We start from the raw sequence: 20,933 nt of genomic DNA on the forward strand, positions 1-20,933 counted from the left end.
AATTATCTGCTCAGCAATTTAGCTTGCCTCACTAAGGGTGGCCTGCATCTTTCTTTCTGAGGCTCCTCCATACTGACTAAAGTCTTTGCTACCCCAGTGCCTTTTTTGGCAGATGCTGGTTGATGGACATCCCACTATAACTAACAAATCAGCATTGAAACTAGATCACATTAAGATGGCTCTTCTCAATGCCAGAAGTCTAAACAATAAATTGTCTGACCTCACAGCACTTCTGCATTAGGAAAACATCCATGTTTGTGTAGTTACTGAGACTTGGTTAAAATTTAAATAGAGCACTCCTTTTATACTGCATTTTTGTGCTTTTCCTGCCTCCAACTCTAGGGACCCACCAACTGAACTCATTAATGACCAACACATAAGAATCCTCAGTGTCCTAAATGATACACACATTCATACATACAGATATTTCAAGCAATGGCAATAATGGCCTTCTAGTCTGCCAACATACCAAAATGGTTGTTCCCATAATGTGTCCAGGCTCTTCTTAAAATATCTGAACTAGTGCTTGCTTTAATGTAATTTGGTAGTCTATTCCATGCATCAGTTACTGTCTCATAGAACCAATTAGTACACTTCTCATTCTTATAGAATCTTCTACAAAGGCTGATAATTTGGTTCCCAATTGATTTGTCAACAGCTTAGGTTGTCGAATGTTGTGTTGGGAGGGTGGCCTAATGGTTAAGGTGTTTGCCTTGCAAACATAAGGTACAGGGTTTGAGTCTCAAAAGAGATAATTGGCTAGGCTTAAAATGGCTCGCAAGGGCAGTTAGCCTAGCACTAACCTATAATGTTTCAGTGCTCATCCATATAATTTGATACCTATAATGAATGCGTATTCATCAACACCTAAGCGTCGAACTCTTAAAATAGCGAATGAACACATCATCGAATTCTTTCCTCGGGAAAGAAATTGCGTGGCCGTTCTTTGGGATTTGCCCTTTCCCCAGTGTAGAGCGGTCTTGGAGTTGGTATATTTAGTTAGCAGACGGCCAAGTGAATTCTTTCCCTAGGAATGAATTAGATGATTTGGCCATTCACTCTTTTTAGCTTTCGACACTTAGGTGTCAATGATTTTGGATTCGACAACCTAAGCTGTCGATGTTATGATATAGACGCGATAATTTTCTACTACTTTTAGACAACCCCTAACATTCCCAGATGTAGTTGTCTCTAAATGCCTTATATACCTAAATAAGATGTCTTACATATCTACACAAGACACTGTACAAGTTCAAATGTTTTAGTCTTTCATAATAACTTAAATTTTCACGTCTATAGATGCCCTTGGGGTATTTCTGCTGTACTCTTTCCAGATTACTCACGCTTGTTTTCTCATAAGGTTTCCCTATTGTTATTCATCACTCAGGTTTGTCTAATATAACTAACAAACAATGACTTCATCAGTTCTGATTTCCTAGACTTTATAAATCTTTTTATATAACCTATAGTTTTATAACTATCATGGACCAGTTGGTTGATATGATTAAAAAAAACTCAAAGCTGTGTCTACCCATATACCCAGGTCTTTTGAATCAACAGTTTCAATTACTAAGTGCTGTATTAAGTATTCACCTTTCAATTTATGTCTTCCAAAATTTCATATGCTTGGTTTTGATATATTTATCAGCATATTATTCTCCTATGCCAAAATGATCAATTTACTCAAGTTGCTTTTGCAGACATGCTCTCTTTGTAAGACATGTAATCAGTTTACCCATTTTCAAATCATTTGCACAAAGACTGTTGAATACCTCAGATGAAAAACATAGATCTGAAAGATAATCTAAACAAGTATGGGCCTAGTAAACAGCCCTGTGGACATTTGACTGTAAGCTTGAATTTCACATGTCCATTTGCTGTATGATTTTTTGCCATGTCCTATTTGTAAGACATGTAGCTATCTATCTTATCAAGAGTACACCAATACCTAGTTGTTAATTTATTGATCAGTGCATGACCCTATCAAATGCTAAAGTTAAATCTATATAAATTAAATCACAGCACAAATTTTCATTCATAGTTGTTATTATATATTTAAAGAGCATCATGCTACAGGTAATAATATATTTATTTTTAACATATACATGTTGATATATGGCTTCAAGTACCAACCTTTGCAATTCTGACAATAATTTATCCAGTATAACCTTCTCTATTATTATTTCCCACAACATAAAAGTAAACTTATGGGTCTGTATGACTCTGGGTTTGTCCTACTTTCCTTTCCCTTAAAGACAGGTTTAAGAAGTGCATGTCTCCAGTCATAAGCAAATCTCTCGATATTTATGCGACCTAGTAAGTAAGAGATGTAATGGCACTGTAAGTTCATGCTACATTGTTCTCAGGTCATTACTGCTAATTCCATCTCCTCCTTGTATAATACAAATGATCTCTCTATTAGCATACCTCCACTATATTGGTTAACTCTAAATACCCTTCAATAAACCAGGACACCAAAATATCCAATACAGGATATGCCCAAAACTGCTAGACTTAATCAAACAAATTCTCTTGAACAGTTGGTAAATAAAAGGACCCAGCATTCCTGACCTTATTCTTATTGTTATGACTGCTTCTTGCACTACTCCTCTGGCATCTCATTCCCCACTGAAGAATGACCACAGCTTGTGATTTTCTCATTTAAACTCCTAAAAGCCCCTTTAGCAATTCCACTGAATTTAAGGACTGCAAACCTGTCAAACTCAATCTGGTCTATGATGAAATATCAAAATTCATTTATGAGTGCATCTCCAAGAGCTATGATACAGCAGCAAGCTTCAGTCATGGAATTGTGCGCCCATTTGGAAAAATGCATAGAGCTAGTGGTCCCTACCAGAATCAAGTATTAAAGAAAGATCAAAAACAGCCACCCTGGTGGCCCACTGCCATAAATACACCGTACAATAAAAGAAAGAAACTACTTAAATTATTTAGTAGATCCAAAATCCATCTTATCAAGGATAATATTAAAAGCATTACAAAAACTGAAGAACTCTATCAGGCCCACTAAAAGATCCCATGAACCTAGACTGGTCTATAAAACCAAAGATAATTATAAATTCTTCTTTAGCTATGTTAGAAATATGACCCTAATTTGTTCTGAACTTATTCATAATAACACCTCTTTTCTGAACCAATAGGCATTGCCAGTATTATTGCAAACAAATTTAGTACCAATTTTGCCACCAGGACTTCTATCCAAAATCCGAGAAATATCTGAATCCCTTACTGCCCTGTTTATCTCTAAGGGTCATTTATTGAAAGTTCTAACCAAGGCCAAAATACTTCCTCCAAAAAACCCGAAAAAAGTACCTGTTTGCTTATTTAATGGTGTTAAATATGCCCTTGCAGCCACACCTTTTAAACAATTTAACCTTTGTTTAGCCAATGGTTTTTCCCCTAATGAGTGGTACACTATAGTGGTAATACCCCTTTATAAGGGTGGCCTTACAACCAGCCTTTGTAATTACAGACCTATCAGTCATATACCTCATCTACAAAGACATGGAACATATTGTAACTGACCTCAAAAACTATCTTATTAGACTTGATTACACTTAAATTTCTTCAGAAGGGTTACAAAGGCTACAGAGAAGGTCATGCAGTACACACAGTACATCTTAATCTGGCCAAGACCTTCAAAACCATTCCCTATACAGATATCATACAAAAGCTAAATGCTTTAAAAATCAAACCGGTAAGATGGCTAGAAAACTGCCTGGAAGACAGTCCCATACAGTGTGAGTTGCAGGTGCCTCATCAGAAAGAATAAAAGTGACCAGTGGTGCCCCTCAGGGCTCAGTCCTGGGACAACTTCTTTTCAGCAGTTATTTCTCAGATCTTCAAGCACAAAACCAAGACCTCTGACAAATAAAGCTTGCAGATGACAGCGAACTGGAGGTTGTTGTTAAACAATTCTCTGACACCCAAACCATCCAGAATGAATTCTCCATAGTAAACTTTTGGTGTACTAAAAATGTTCTCATACTAGACAAAGAGTTTATTGTTCTACTGTACCTGGATCTCTTCAGACCAATCATCAAGTACAATGCACCCTTCAGCATGTACCTGACCAGACATTTGCAACAGCTTGAGGAACCACAGAGGTTACTCACAAAAAGAATATACAGAGTAAACAAGAAGTCCTATGCAGGGTGTTTCAAAGCTTATTCCTGCACTCAGTCTCATATTGATTGCAGCACGGTGATCTATGCCTAGCCTACAAGGCATCTTCTAATACCACATCAAGAGATTTTTTGCACATCTGCAAAACAAACAACAGCAATAATTCCTGTTCTAAGGACCTAAACCTTATATGCAACATAAACAGGACATGTTGGAGAAGCAGGTATGTGTCTTAAAGACTATTCCTTCTCTAGAACAGGCTTCCTACCTGTGTGAAGCACTGTTCATCCCTAACCCTAGTCAAATGTATCTTTGACCAGTGGATGGGAAATCACAAATTTATCCCTTGGTTTGACACAGCCAGCCTGTCAACACTTGACGTCTACAAGCCTATATTGTAACAGTAAAACTCCTTGGGGTATTGGCACATGTCAGCAAAATGTTGTTAACTTTGGGGTAAAGTTAGCTAGGTTTAAAATGGTGTTTGGGTCGATACCCTAGTAACCATCTATGAAATGCCAAAATGTATAGTATCATCATTATTGGTTATATAGACAGCACACCATTATAAAATGAAAATATAGCAAGGGACCTAAGAACTTAGTTTGATGTCTCCCTCTCTTTTGCCTGTCATCTAAAAATGGTTGTCAGGAAATCCTTTTCTTTAGCATAACTATCCTCATGGTAAAGATGTAAATCACTCCCTTGTACTTAGCATTGAGCAGACCAATTATAGAATATAATACCCCTCTGGGATGCATTTCTCTAAACATATCAAACAATTAGAAAGACTTCAAAGGTTCCTAACCAAAGAGATTACCGGCCTAAAGTTCCTAAGCTACCCAGAGATCCTGGAAGCTTTGTCCAGTATCTTATTGATTTTTGAGGGAGGAGATCTCTGCTTCACTTACAGCACAATCAGAGACACAGTTGTCCCAACACTACTGTATAACCACAAGTCCAATATCTCCACCAGTACTAGAAACAGTGACCTAAATATTCATCAACAGATAAAACAGAGTGGAGGGATAGGTTTATAACCAAATATCTCCCAAACTTCTGGTATAAACTTTCTCTGCCTGTTAAGCAGTGTGTCTCACATTATTTATAACCTAGATGACTGGATGGGTAGCCATAAATTTACTCTGAGATTGACTGGTATTCCCCTCCTGGAGAAAGGAGGTACTGCATGAGGAAGGGTACTAGCAAGTTGTGAATCAGTGAGAGTAAAATACTTTTTTTTTCTAAGATGCTTTTTAAAGATGCCTTCTAATTTATATTCCTGCAATATCAGTCATTCTTTCAAAGGTTTTTACATTTTTGGAGACCTCACAGCATGTCATTAACAGGGAATTCTCGTTTCCCATTACATTTTTGTAATTTAATAGGTTTCTGTCACTACCCTAGCTAATGTTTACCTATTTTTGATTTATCTTGTCTTATTCATTGTCCATATTTCTAATTCAGTGTACTCTCTTGTTTTTCATCGGTAATGTATCAACATACAGTAAACTCTCAGTTAACCGGCACCCATGGGGATTGGTAGATGTCAGATAACTGTAGTTTCTGGTTGCTTGAGAGTTACTATTAAAAATAGGGCTGACTAATACTGTACCCTATACTATTTGCTTGGTTTGACTTGCTTTTAGGTTTGAGAGAGAGGGAATTTATTCCTATCTTCCTTTTTAAAACTCTGAAATTCTAAAAACATAAGGTTTGTTTCTGCAGGGGGGACAGAAAGTGCAACACATGAAAATTGTACTGCATTTCTTTGATTTTTTTTTCTGGTTGCTTGAGAGTTCTGGTTGCTTGAGTTCCGGTTAACTGAGAGTTTACTGTATTGTAATAACTAAATTACTTTGATGTTTAATTTCTGTTTATTTATTTACATCTGTTAACCCCAAGTAGGTGAGCTGGTTTAAGGATTCTTTGCGCAAAGAGACTGTCACAGATGGTAATAAACATTACACGTCAAACAATAATACACATATCAGCATTTAGAAACTGATATAATAGGTCTTATACAATATTGCAGTTATAGCTATATCAGTGAAAAGAATTATTAAAAGTCCAAAAAGAAAATAAATATAACTAGGTTGTCAATCAGAATCAGTGAATAGTAGCATTAGTTGCTGGCCAAAACAACTGAATTCATTTACATTATAATTTTTGTGTACGTTGAAACAGAATCAGTTTATTCCACATTGATGAGAGTTATAAACAAGATTAGTGATCATATAATGATCTTTTTTTATGCTATTAATAAAGGTCACAGCATTTTCAGTAAAGCAGAAATTCCAACCCTCTTCAACCCATGAAAGAAGAAAACAGCTACTCCAAGCTGGTGGTATACATATTTAAGACTTAGGAATAAGAACCCTGACACATAAATAACATGCGAGCTTTAACCTAGCTTTGAAAGTTCAGGGTCTCTGGCCTCATCATCAGAGGTCAGACTATATCAGCATGAAAGAGATGAGAATTCTGTTTCTGGCTGTACATGCTTTTCATTCCCTTTTGCTCCCTGGCCCCCTGAAAATCTTCACAGACAATGCCATCATGATGTGGTATATCAACAAGCAGGGCGGGGTACAACATCTTATCTCTTTTGCAAATTGGCTGTTCAAGCCTGGGATCTGCCTATCAGTTATCAGGTGACTCTTCAGGAAGTCTACATTCCTTCAGAGCACAATCTAGTGGCAGACTGTCTGAGTGGGTCCAGAACACAGGTTCACAAATGGGCGCTTCACAGGGATGCATTCATGGATATTGTCCATTGGTGGGGTATTCATCAGGTAGTTCTGTTTGCCTCCCCTCTTAACAGACAACTTCTTCTATTCTGTTCAAGACTACCAAGATCACTGGCTTGGAAAGTGGATGCCCTGTCTTTTCTTTGGAAGGGAATGTTTCTGTATGCCTTTTCTTCCCTTACTCTGCTGCCAGGAGTTCTGCACAAAATCAATCAGGACTCTCCCAAAATCTTGCTGGCAACTCCCTTTTGGCCCAAACAGCACTGGCTCTCCTCTTCTTTTTCATCTGACCAAAGTCAATTATTGTAGGTTACCTCACCGGAAGGATCTTCTCACACAAGACAAGGGGTCTCTTATCCATCTTCACCTGTCCACACTTCAAATGACACTGTGAGTGATAGGGTTTTGATCCCTTTTAGTCAACTCTTTTCTGAGGTGGGTTTTGATCCCTTTTAGGTACCTCTTTTCTGAGGATGTGCTTCATGTTCTGCAGGAGACCAGGAGACCCACTATCAGAAAATCATATATGTCTTATTGGAAAAGATTTCCTGTTTGGTGCCTCTCTCTTGCCATCAGGATCCCTTCTCAGTTCTGGTTCTCTCTTATTTGTGTGATCTGCTCCATGCTGGCTTGACATATTCTTCTGTCAAATCTCACTTGCCAGCTATCCCTGCTTGTCTGCCCTTGAACCCTCATTTGGCCTCTTGATTTGAGGTCAAGCAATTTCTTAAAGACATCCTTCATATCAGGACCCCAAGACAGCCTATTCCTCTTTCTTGGGACCTCAATTTTTTTCATGGCTCAGTCCATTCTACCTCTTCTGAGGAAAGACAGGTGGATGTCCTCAACAGATTTCCAGGATACCTACTATCATATTAAGACAGCAAAGCATTCCAGGAGATTTCTCCATTTCCAGCTGAGAGTCAATCATTTTCAGGTCAAGGCACTGCCGTTTGGTCTTATGTTCCCCCAACAAATGCATGGCAGTGGTACAGAGTATCGCAGACTGCAGGGGTTCCAGATGTGCTCATATTTAGACAAATGTCTCCTCACCACAAAGAATCCACTAATACCAAGGCAACAAATAAAGTTCATTGAGTGCCATCTGGACACAAACTGTTAGATAGCCAAAATCCCTCAGTCCAGGGTATTGTCTGTACATCAAGTAGCTTCCTGGGTTCTTCATTATCTCTTTCCCCCTGCAAGACTTCTAAAGCATAAGCTGATGTTTCTTGTTCTTTGTTTCCATACCTTATTAAAACTGTTTCATGCCGGTCCTGTACACTGTTATGCCTACTACTGTTTTGATTCTGTTGCTTCCCTAGAAAGGTTGTTTTTGTAACTGCACCACCCTATGTAATTATACTTTTTTATTTATCTCTAAGCCATATTCATTCTCTTTTAAAACTTTTCAGATTTGTTCTGTACTTCTAAAAGATGCTACCCTCATGGATTTTAATCTGCTCATGTTGCAATTGATTTTTTTTTTTGTGATTTGTAAAACTATATATGTTCTTCCTTGCTCTCCACAGTGGCATCATGTTTATCAATTTATGACCCATTTAACCTAATAAATATTCAGTAATTAATAAATAGTCATATAACAGGACCTGCTACAGTGTTTTCTGGTGCATTATGGTTTTGTAGGTAGTCCAAACCTTGCTCCCACCTCGACCAATGTAACACTTGTTAGTAGAAAATATGAAAAAAGCATCACTAGTTATGGGGCTGCCAGCACCATCAGCTTTACTGTCAGACTGCACAACACTAGACCACATGACATGCATATGGGACTGTAAATATGGCCAAATATGCCAATTATTTAAAGACTTAAACACATTGCATCCTTTTCTTTTTCAATGCGATATAATATATCCTTCTTTTGAGACAGACATTTCAATTACATAGAATATATAAGACATTTGCAGTAAAAATGACCATATTTAAAAAAAAACATTTTTATATTGCACTAAAATATGCATTATAAGCTGCGGTGGTGCAGCGGTAGCATTGTTGCCTCACAGCAGGAGGTTCTCTCGTTCGATTCTTGGTTGGAGTGCCTTCTGTGTGGAGTCTGCATGTCCTCCCCGTGGTCGAGTGGCGTTCGAAAGACATGCGTAGAATGGGCGTACCTTCATTGAAGGTTGGGGGTCAAGCTGGCACCTCGGCACCTGTAAAAAAAAATCTACTGCCAATCATTAGCAGACCGGAGTTCGGCTGTGGTGACCCCTAACCGGGAAAAGCCGAAAGAAGAACAACTAAAATATGCATTATGTTCAATTTTTGATCTTTTATACAAGCAGTCATTAAACATCATTGTATTAAAGAAACATTTAATTTTTACTGCACTTAAAATATGCATTACTTTGAGCTGTGATCTTTGCTGCATAATACAAAAAATATTGCATAGATATTAATACTACATATTATTGCAAACTTTGTTAGAAACATACTTCTCTAATTGACTTTAATTCAACATTTCAATAAGACATTTATTTTATTTGGTTATATCACTTGTTAACTGGGTATGTGGTCTGTTCACAAACCCTTTTCAGCTACAACCTGGGCCATAAGATCAAAGATAAATACAACATGTCATTATATGGAGAGTTGAGAGCATCACCAATTGCCATTGTTTTTGAAAGGTGGGAAAAAATCTGCAGTACCTGCAGAAAATCCATGTAGACATGGACAGAGCATGCAAACTCCACACAGGCATTGAGTGGAAAACATGAATAAACCCTGGGACTTGATGGTGTAAGACAAAGCACTATCTACGGAGCCACTAAAACTATAGTTGTCACATTTCAGTTATTGAAGTTCAGTGTATAAATTGTTAGTCTGTTGAGCTGGCTCATTTAAACAGTTCATTAGTACACTGATTTTACAACCACCTTCAGAAATGCCTCCTTTGGCACCTCTTTGGATTTATCTGTCTGCACACTTCTTTAAAAACTTTAGGACTTTTAATGCCATCAGAAACTGTAAGTAATTCACTCCAAGACATTTATTTTGAGCAGTTATCTCTCATTTCTTTTCAGTATGTTGACATCTGTAGTACAAATAAAAAAACACTGGATGTTCACTTTTCTTCAGAGCAGCTGCTTCTGCTTACTTCTCCCTGAAAATCTACTGAACGTTTTCAGTACGTTCCTTCTGTTTCTTTAATAAAAAAGAAGGAAATCTGACAGGTTGGACATTATAAACATTTCTTTTTTGACTGATGCTGTTTCAGCCTCTTTCACCTGGCATTGATTTTTGGGAATTTACCTTACAGCAAGAGGTTCTCTCGTTCGATTCTTGGTGTGGCTTGGGAGTGCCTTCTGTGTGGAGTCTGCATGTCCTCTCCGTGGTTGGGTAGTGTTCGAAAGACATGCATGCATAAATGGGCGTGCCTTTGTTGAAAGTTGGGCGTCGAGCTGGCACCTCAGCATTTCGTAAAAATCTACCGTCAATCATTAGCGGACCGGAGTTCCGCTGTGGCGACCCCTTACCCGGAAAAAGCCAAAAAGACAAACAACAAAGTCGTAGATGCAAGAATTCTTTTGGGTTTTTCAAGTTTGGGCTAAGTGGAGAGCTAACAGAAATATCTCTGATCATCTAAATTATAGGCAGCTCAGAAATAGTACAAAAAAGGCAATACTTACAGATAAAAAAAATTACTACTGTAAACTACAACAAACTCACCAAAATAATCCTCAGAAGTTCTGGTCTAGTATCAATAAGCTCCTTTCCCCAGGAAACTCTTGAACACCCACCCCACTTGATGCAGATCCAAATACCCCCCATCAAACTGCCAATACCTTTAACTCTTTCTTCACTGACACCATACAGTCTCTAGCTAGTCAACTTATCCCAGGTAACTCAAGCCTTCCCATCACCTCACCAGACTCTCTTCCTAAATTCAAACTACAACCCATCTCTACTACTCTCATCTATAAATTTATTCAAAAACTCAAGCCATGTACTCCTTCTGCTGACCATCTACCTTCCCAATATCTCCAAAAAACAGCCAAAGTAATTGCCTATCCTATATCTATCCTTATAAATAGGACAATCCAAGAAGGAACCATTCCAGATATTTGGAAAATCTCCCACATTATCCCCTTACATAAAGGTGGGAACTCAAATGACTTCTCTAATTATCGGCCAATAGCTCTCTTATCACCCTTAGCAAAAATTATGGAAAAATGCATTCACCAACAACTTTTACATCATCTATCTCAAAATAACATAATAGCAAACTGTCAACATGGCTTTAGGCCATCACATAGCACCACTACTGCCCTTCTATCCTTTACAGATACCATCAATAGAAACCGTAATAAAAACATCCTCTCATCTGCACTCTTTATTGACCTCTCTAAAGCTTTTGACATGGTAAACCACACCCTCTTAATCAATATTCTTGAATCCCTTTCCTTTGACTCTCAGGCTGTTAAATTGTTCAGATCCTACCTCAGCAACAGGCAACAGGCAGTTCTCTGGGAAATGATCTCCATGTAGCAATTCCACAAGCCACCTGCATTCAATATGCAGATGATTCCACACTAATATGCTCAGCAACCTCTCCATCAGAACTATATTCTCTTACTCAAAATATTTTCAACACTGTAAAAACATGGTTTACAAAACGCTGCCTCCTTCTTAATGCCAAAAAAAAAAACTCCTTCTCTTTACCCCCACTACCAAGTCCTCCCCCATAGACTTCTCAGTCTCTTCAAACAATGGCACTATTATTCTCCCAGACTCTACCACTAAACTGTTAGGAATATCCATTGACAATAACCTCACATTTGATTACCATATAAATAACACCATTAAAACCGTCAACAGAAAAATAGGCTCCTTATATAGAATAAAACCTTTCCTAACCCCAGCAGCCAGAACCAAGATTGCTCATTCACATCTAATCTCGACTCTTCTGTACGCTTCACCTATTTATACCAACCTGAAGAAATCTAACCTTAACAAACTAGCAACTTCCTATAATAACATTGCCAGATTCGCTACTGGCAATCCCTTTAGAACCCACCACTGTTTTAATCTTAGGCAACTAGACTGGCTGGAATTCCAAAACCATCTGATAATCCCCCAACTCACGATTGCCCACAAGATATTTTACCAACACAATAACACCCCTATACTCTCCAATCTCCTAATCCCCATATAATAATTTGAATTCCTTACGTTCTTCTAACAAACTCCTCGCTAGCATAACCAAGTTTAAAAATATGGCTGGTGACTCTCTGTTTACTAACGCAGCAGGAAAAAATTGGAACCTGCTACCCAATGAACTAACTCTAATCACATCCTTGCCACTCTTTAAACAAACTTAAAAAACACCTCCAAACGCACTGGTTATGCCCTTGTAGTAACCCTGACAAACCACCCTCTTCACCACTGTTTCTTCCTCTTCCAAACAAACTTCCAAGCATTTTAATGCTTAGTCTAGTAAGCAAGATTGTTACTGTTTAAACTGTAATCAACTTACTGCTGAAATCTTTCTATCTGATGTCAACAATTGCACATGATTCTTACTGTGTTACATTTATTTGTTGCTTTCTTAAGTGTAAATATTTTTTACTGTTTCTTTTTTCAAGTGTTAATATCTTTTGTATGTAATAATTACTTGTTGTATTTTTTATTAATCCTTTATTTACCATGTAACAATATTTTTTACTTTTATATCTGTTTGGAGCTTTTCTCCCCGGGCCTCTACTGAAAATGGAAATATATCCAGCTAGACTATCCCGGTTAAAAAATGTAAAATAAAATAAATAAAAATAAATTCTCCTTTTAGTCTATGACACATAAGTGAATGACAAGCAGACAGAACAACACCCTCAGTGGGTTATTTCTATATTATTGTAACGTTAGATGACAATCCATTTAATAGTCACTGTTAATACTGTGTGACTTTTTCATAAAATTTGTGTATTGATCTCACTGCTTGACCATTAAACTGTTCTTAGCTGAAACTGGATATAGCACTGAAATTCATATTGTTCTGAAAATCCCTTGAACTCCCTGCTGGGATATTGTGGATCACTGTCTAATAAAACTACCACCTGGAATATTGTACCTCAGGAAGATGGCTTTCAGTGCACTGAACACTTCTCTTGTCATAACATCTGTTACCTTCATCACCTCAAACAAATCTGACTAGTAGTCACCACAGACAAATACAAGTCATTTTGGTAAAGAAACAAATTTGTCCTAGTCGTATTTTATGATTAGCACAGGATATACCAACATCATGCAACAGATTGTTTCAGTATTACGCTGATATTAGATGATGGTCCATTTAATCATTATCATTAGTTCTGTATGACCTTGCATTAAATTCTTTTTAATCTGTACCACTCCCACTACTCGACCATAAGTGGGATGGACCAATTGTACTCCAAAGCTATAACAAAAAACAAAGTACTAGGCTTGCTTGAAAAGACAGATTGCAGTTATAATTCTGGATTTCACTCCATACATTCACAATTAGTTAAACTTAGACAAGAAATACTCTATTAGACAATATATTTTATTTTTATTCCTACCGTCATTATAAAAACCATACCATGCAGATTTAAACAGACATTAATATTGTCACATGCAAAGGTACCACTTCCCTTGAAGTCTTTTGAATTCTGCCAAATACCTAATCTATGTCCATTAGCAAAACTACTGGGAAAATATATATGAACACACTTTAGAATATATTCAGAAATATAACATATTAACCAATAAGCAGCATGGCTTTTGACCTAGCTTCAGTAGAATGGCTAAAATACGTACATTAACTGACCAAATATATACAGGTATGGAAAATGGACTACTTACTGTTGATATTTTCCTTGACCTGAACAGGGCATTTGAAACATTAGATCATGCCTTACTTCTAGAAAAACCTAGAAGGCTGTGCATTTTCTCCATTTAAGTAATACAATGGCCTAGTTATCATCTTACTAATAGAAGCTTTAGGAAATACTTGTCCCTAACATGTAACCAGAAACAAGTTCCATAACTAAGGATCAGGTCTTGGAGCTCTAGTGGTACTGCTAGATTTGTTTTGCTCTGAGACACTGTGCTTTGAACAAATGGTAAATATCACTACTGTACTATTTTTCTTGCTGCCCTCCTAAGGACCTTACCCAATGTCTCTCCAACTTTCATCCAGTGGAATGGCAGTTAGGTATTCCTGGGCTAGATTAGAGTCTTACAGTCCATTCTTTTCTGCCCCAGAATACCTGTCAGCTTTCCATTTCCTGAAAAACACTGAGTGCTAAGGAGAGGGTCCAAAAATGTTCCATTCTTTTGTTTGCAGTCTTACCAAGATACATGATTGGCATCAGCACCCTTTTTCCCATACAAGAGGTCAAGGTGTCACATTAACAGTGACTACCATACCGTGCCAATGTTCACACTGCTGGGTGACTATCCATGTCGTAGGCATTCTTCTGTACTACACATACACATACTCTCTCCCACCTATGGCCAATTGACATTGTCCAGTCCACCTACTGCATGTCTTTGGAATGTGATAACAGTAGTAACAATAACAGTAGATATAGAAGGAATCACCACAGGAAGAAAGTCTCCGTAAAACTCAATACATCTTTATTTGGAAACAGAAAATGAGCGCTTTCGCGTAGTGAACTACGCTTCTTCAGATATATTTACCAGTAAAGTTACTTTCTCTTTGGAATGTGAGAGGAAACCAAAGCTCCCGCAGAAAACTCACACGAACACAGGGAGGACATGCAGACTGTACAGAAGGCACCCAGCTAACTGAAAATCAAACCATGTGAGATAACATCACTACACCACTGAGCCACTGTGCCACCCATTACCATATTTATTTATTTTACATTTGTTTACCGGGAAGTTCCAGCTGGGCAAATTGCCCATTTTCAGTGAAGGCCTGGGGAGAAATGCTCCATGTCATACAATGATAATTACAAAATCAACACAACAGCCTAATACGGGCTAATATACTTTGGTATATAGACTGACATATGCTTAAATAGCAATTCAGAGAAATTATTCACTGAAAAATCAACAAGTGAAAAAAAGTACGTCAATATAAGTTATATTAATAGGTGTATTTGTTGTGATAACAGTAGTCGTAAAGCACACAAGTAGCATATACGATATAATACATACTGAGAGAGTATGCACTATTCTTTTTGTGGTGGTACAGTGTTTGATGTTAGTTTAGAGAGTGACCATGTTAGGTTATACAAGGGTAAAGAAAGTGAGACTTGAGTTTAGGTGATGGTTAGCCTGGGGAAATGCAGGGGCAGAGCCAGGATTTTGATAGGTGAGTTTTCAGGAGTGATTTGAATTGTTTTGGTGAGGAACTTGAGGTAAGAGTAGTAGGTAGGGTGTTTCATAGTTTAGCAGTATAGTTGGAGAAAAGGCCTTCACCAGCTGAGTTCCTTGCTCTAGTAACTTGTAGTAAGTATTTATTATCAAAGCGGAGGGGTCTAGGAGCAGAGTATGGCTGAATTAGATGGCTGAGGGGTGGAGTTTTGGTTGGGTGGTGTAGAATTTGGTGAGCTAGGCTTAGCTGGTTAAAGTGTAGGAGATGTGGGAGTTCAAGCCAGTCGAGCTGTTTTAGGGATTGGTAGTGATGTGATCTGTATGGTGATTTTGTGGCAAATTTGGATATTTTATTATAGCATGCTTCTAATTTTTTAAGGTCTGATTTACGTAGGTTAATGAGGATGGGAGATGCGTATAGGAGTGTAGATAGCAGATGTGTTCTAGCTATGGTGATTCTTGTCGAAGGTGTTAGAAATTGGGCATTCCTGTACAGGAGGCCTAGTTTCTTGTGGACTTTTTTGATGGTTTGGTTTATATGGAGGTCGAATTTTAGATTGTTGCAATTATTATCACCAGTAGTTTGGTGTGGGTAGTTGGAGTAATAATGGTGTTATTATTAGAGTAGATGTTGAAGGTTGGGGGGGGGGGTAGCTGTTCTAGTGGGATAAAAGATTAAGAGGTTAGTTTTGTTGGGATTAAGTATCAGGTGTGAGTTGGTTAGCCATTTTTCTACTGATAGGAAAGTATCTTGGGTAAGGGTTTGGAGGGCTGTAAGAGATAGGGCTGCACAGATCAGGGTTGAATCATCAGCATATTGAATTAGGCTGGCATTGGGGATAGCAGTGTGTAGGTGGTTGGTAAAGAGTGAGAATAGGAGAGGTCCAAGGATGGAGCCTTGTGGGACCCTGATTGTAACTGGGAGGGTGTGGGAGAGGGTTTGTTGCCATCGAACGGCTTGTTGCCTATCTGCTAGGTAGCTTTGGAACCAGTTAAGCATTGTGATATTGATGTTTAGGGAGGAAATTATTTTAATGAGTTTGTTGTGGTTGACCATATCAAAGGCTTTTGACAGGTCAAGGAATAAGGCTGATTCAAACAGGGAGTTATTTCTAAGGTGGTTAACTTTGTTGGTAAAGGTTAGTAGGCCAGTTGTAGTGCTATGTGCCGGGCAAAAGCCGTGCTGGGTACTAGATAGTAGGTTATGTGATGTGAGGTATTTTATGAGCTGTGTGTGTACTATTCTTTCTAGGATCTTGGATAGGGGAGTGAGAATGGCAATGGGACGGAAGTTAGTAAGTTCGTAAGATGTTCCCCCTTTGTGAAGGGGTATTATGTGTGATAATTTCCAGATAGGAGGTACCTGTGATTCGGCTAAAGATCTGTTAATGAGTATTGCTATAGGTTAGGAGATTGCATCTGCTGCGATTTTAAGATAGTCAGTTGGAAGGTTATCAGTGGCTAAAGTTGTTGGTTTTAGTTTATTCAGGTGCTTTTTGATATAGCTGGAGGATACTAGGTATACTTTAAATTGGGTGCAGGTATCTTGTGGGGGTGAGGCATTGTTTGATTCTGGGGAAGTATTTATGTTAGTTTGCTTGTTCGCTAAGTTTAGAATAGTTTCAGTGAAGAAGTTGTTGAATTGGGTAGCTATGCTGTCAGTACTGGAAGTTGCTTTTGGAGTGGGAGTAGCAATATTACCTGGTTGTAATAGGTTTTTAACTGTGGCCCAGAACTTTTGTGGATGTTTTTGGTGCTTATTTTGGATACTTAGATAATAATTGGTTTTATCTGTTTTCACTTGTTTCTTGGCTTTGTTTCTAAGTTATAGGAAGGTTTGTTTGGTGGTGGTGGATTTGTTTTTATGGCATAGTGACCAGGCTTTATCTCTGTTTTTCAGTAGGGATCTGGTTTCTTTGGTTAACCAGGGGGAGTAGTTTGCTTTGACTCTAATTTGTCTTGGTGTGGTATGGGTGTTGAGAATATCAAGAAAGGTCTTGTTGAAGGATAGTACTGCTTCATCTAGGGTTAGATGTTTGAGGTGTTCCCAGTGGCAGTTTTGTAGGGCAGTGATGAAGTTGTCAGGATTAAAATGTTTTTTATTCCTGATTGTGCGGTAGGTGGTTTGTTGTACAGGGTGGATACGATCACGAAGGAGGAAAGTTGGACTGTGGTCCCTTAGGTTATCAGTGAGATACCCAGAATGAGATGCAAGGTGGGGTGTGTTTACTAGAATCCAATCTAGTAAGCACATCCATTTGGTGACTTTGTCAGTTCTAGTGGGAGGTGTGATGGTTTTGGTGAACCTGTAAAGGTTCATGTGAATAGTTGGGCTTTTTGAGGAGCATTGGAGCCAGTCAATATTGAAGTCTCCCATGATAATAGTTTCTTGGGGGAGGTGATTGGAGCACCAGTGTAGTAGGTTTTCAACACTAGAAGTGTTGCTACCAGGTGGTATGTAACCTCCTATAATGCTGAGGGTTTTGCTAGAGTTAATGTTTAATTTAGCTATAATTTTCTCTGTATTCTCTGTGACTGGGACTGAGGAGTTGTGGAGTTGTAGTGAGAGGTGATCTTTGTATAAGATTGCTATGCCTCCTCCTTTTTTATTTGTTCCATCTTTACATAGGATGTTGTAGCCTGGGGGTATGATCTCATTACTGTCAGTGTGGGGTTTAAGCCAGGTTTCAGTTAATGTTACTATATCTGGGGAGTAGTGGGATAGCAAAGCATGTAGATTTTGAGTTTTTTTTGGTTATGCTTCTTACATTAATGTTAATCAGGAGAAGGGATGCTTTGGATCTTTGGTGCAAGATAGGTTTGGTTGAGGTAGAGGGGATAGTGTTGGATGGTTGGGAAGGTGTAGTGTGGGTTGAGTGCTGGTGGGACAGGGGTTGAGTGTATGTCTCAAGCTAGAGTTAGTTGTTTGTGTAGATAGTGATAGAGTTTGGAGAGCTTAAATAGGAGTTTGGTGAATCGATTTGTATGGTGAGATTTAGGTTGTAGTGGGAGAACTTTTAGGGTATGTAATGGTTGTGTGGAGGAGGGCTGGGGCTACAACAGGAAGAAATGTGTGTCTAGGTGTTTGAAAGTTGGTAGTATGTTTGGGAGTGTGTGTAATAAAGTGCAGGGAGGTATTATATGCTGTGAGGGTATATAACAGCAGTAGAAGAGATGTGGATGTGGTAAGTAGTAAAGTGTGTTGTAGTGCTGTCATAGTAATGCAAGTGTATAACTATATATGAGATGTTGAATTGGGTATGGAAAATTAGAGTGTAGGTGGGAGGTATGTGTATGTGTGTAAAGGATTGGCTGTTGAGAGGTGGGAGTGGTTAACATAAAGTATAAGTTTAGTGGTAGTGGGGGTGGGTGGAATTTGGGGGTAAGGTAAGGGAGCGGAGTGAGCGAACAAAGTGAGCAAACAGAGTGGGTTCAGACCACAAGGCTGCAGTTGTGCTCAAAAAAACTATCAGTTGGGTAGTATGGGGCAGGTAAGCTTTATTGACTGATGGTACTGCCTAACTGAGCTTGTTTCTGCATTTAATTTAAGTTTTGGCTAATTCACCATGTATGTGTACAACTAATGTCAGTAAGAAATCTAGTAAGGGTGGAGTAGGGGCTAGAAGCCAGGTAATGTAGGCAGCAACCTAGCTACCGGCAAGTGAGCATACCAGATAGGGCAGAATTATAGGACGACACAAAACAGTTTCGTTTAGTTTATAGATAAACATACAGTGTGGCAAGGGCTTTCCTGGGTGGTAGCAGGCTTAATTCATGATATTCATGTATTTTAATTATTGTAAATATCTAAATTTTGTTACATGCACTTTTTGAAACTTTATAAATTTAATATACTCACATATACACACACACATATATATATATATATATATACGTGTGTGTGTGTGTGTGTGTGTGTATATATATATATATATATATATATATATATATATATATATATATTTCATATGTATAGATGCATATCAGTTTATATGTTCCTTCCATTTAAATTCTGTTCCTCTTTTTTGTTATAATAATATGTGTCTACATTCTTTTTGATGTTGTGTTTGACTATTGGCATGGGATACTGCTGAAAAGGATCTCTGGACCAGTCCCTTTCCCTGATTAGCAAACTAAAATAATAAAACTGTCCATTGGCCAATTCATCTTATTCAAGATCCCATTGATTTCTTTATTTACTTCAATAAGAGGAATTTTGCAGCCCCCCCATTAAATCTCTGGGTACACACAGATTTTAACCATAATATTTCCCCCGCAAAATCCTACTTATAGTTGACTACATTCATTAATTCTCTGATACCCTCATCATCCATTTCAGGGTCGCTGGGGAGCTGGTGCCTGCCCCAGCATTCACTGAGCGCAAGGCAGGATGTCAGTCTATTGCAGAAAGCGTACATATCTGTGTTAAATTATTTAGTGTACATGCTAAACATTTTGGATAATCCTGCATTTGCATTATGCCCTAGTATGTCATTGAGCCATGTACTAGAATTATGTGATGTGTGCCCTTTTGTGCCTTAATATTTTCTCGTTTACTGCTAGATTAGAAAATTATTTAAGCTGTTCATAAGGCACTATCCCAAGCTTATTAAATTAAAAAAGTATGGCTGTGATTGAAAAAGGTGGCTTCCTGCTTCACTACTCAGAATGTACATATGAAAAAATGTATAAGCCAACATGGGCAGTAACCACAAACACAGGAGATGACAAAAGTTAGCATTGTTTCACTAACCCAGTCCACGGGATAAGTATAAACTGGTATAGCAAACAGTTAGCATACAGTGTGCCTTATAAAAACTCTACTGTGTTATGTTTTGCAGTAATACTCACACTGGTAAAAGTTTTTTACGTACTTTTTCCCTTGTGCCAACCGAGCATCAGTTCTGCCTATTCTTATTTCTCTGCTATAAATCCAGGGACATCTTTGTCTTGGCACACTGAGGCTCTGGTTTTACCACCCATAGTCTGATACCACCCCCCACCCACATGACCCTAATTATCCCCAGGCTAGAGAAATATGCAGTCCATTTCATCGACGAGGTGGTTATTTGTAACTAAGTTACTAGACTCCACTTGCTATGGATGCTACTATGCACTTGCTATAGTTGCTGTTATGCATGACCTGCGATACTGGGCTTGGAGAATTCACATTCCTGCACATGTCTAATCCAGCTACAGCATGATACTGCCCGGAAAGCTTGTGTACATTTTATAAATGAATATCTGCATCCAAAAGACTTGCACCAACATCTAGCCTCTGCTGAGTGTTGGTACATAATTCTTCTGAAGAAGTCATATTTGTTGATGAAAGCACTTAACAATATTGTTTTATTATTTTATATTCATTAAATATTACTGTGGGCTCGTAACCTTGGTGCTTCTTTTTTATTATTTAGTTTTATTCAGAGCACTATTTGCACTACTTATTTGGATTTTGGACATAATTTAGCAGTCCTTGCAGCCTCCCTTTCCAAAAAGATGGGGCAGTGTGGGCTGCTTCCTCTCCCCCCAAGTTTCTTTTCCAGCGGGCAGACTGCTGTTTCGTCCCTGCTCATTTGGGTCACATTCAGGGCTTCACTTAAAGTTTGTTCCACAAAGCTATTTTTCCACAATGGTAAAAGTGAGAGGTGTGCTAGGGAACCCATACTTGACAGCACAGTGTTAGAAAATCCCACTATGTTGAGCAGTGAGCAGTTG

The sequence above is a fragment of the Protopterus annectens genome, chromosome 3.part0 (assembly GCF_019279795.1).
Source record: "Protopterus annectens isolate FY-2018-M chromosome 3.part0, PAN1.0, whole genome shotgun sequence".
Taxonomy (NCBI): Eukaryota; Metazoa; Chordata; order Ceratodontiformes; family Protopteridae; genus Protopterus; species Protopterus annectens.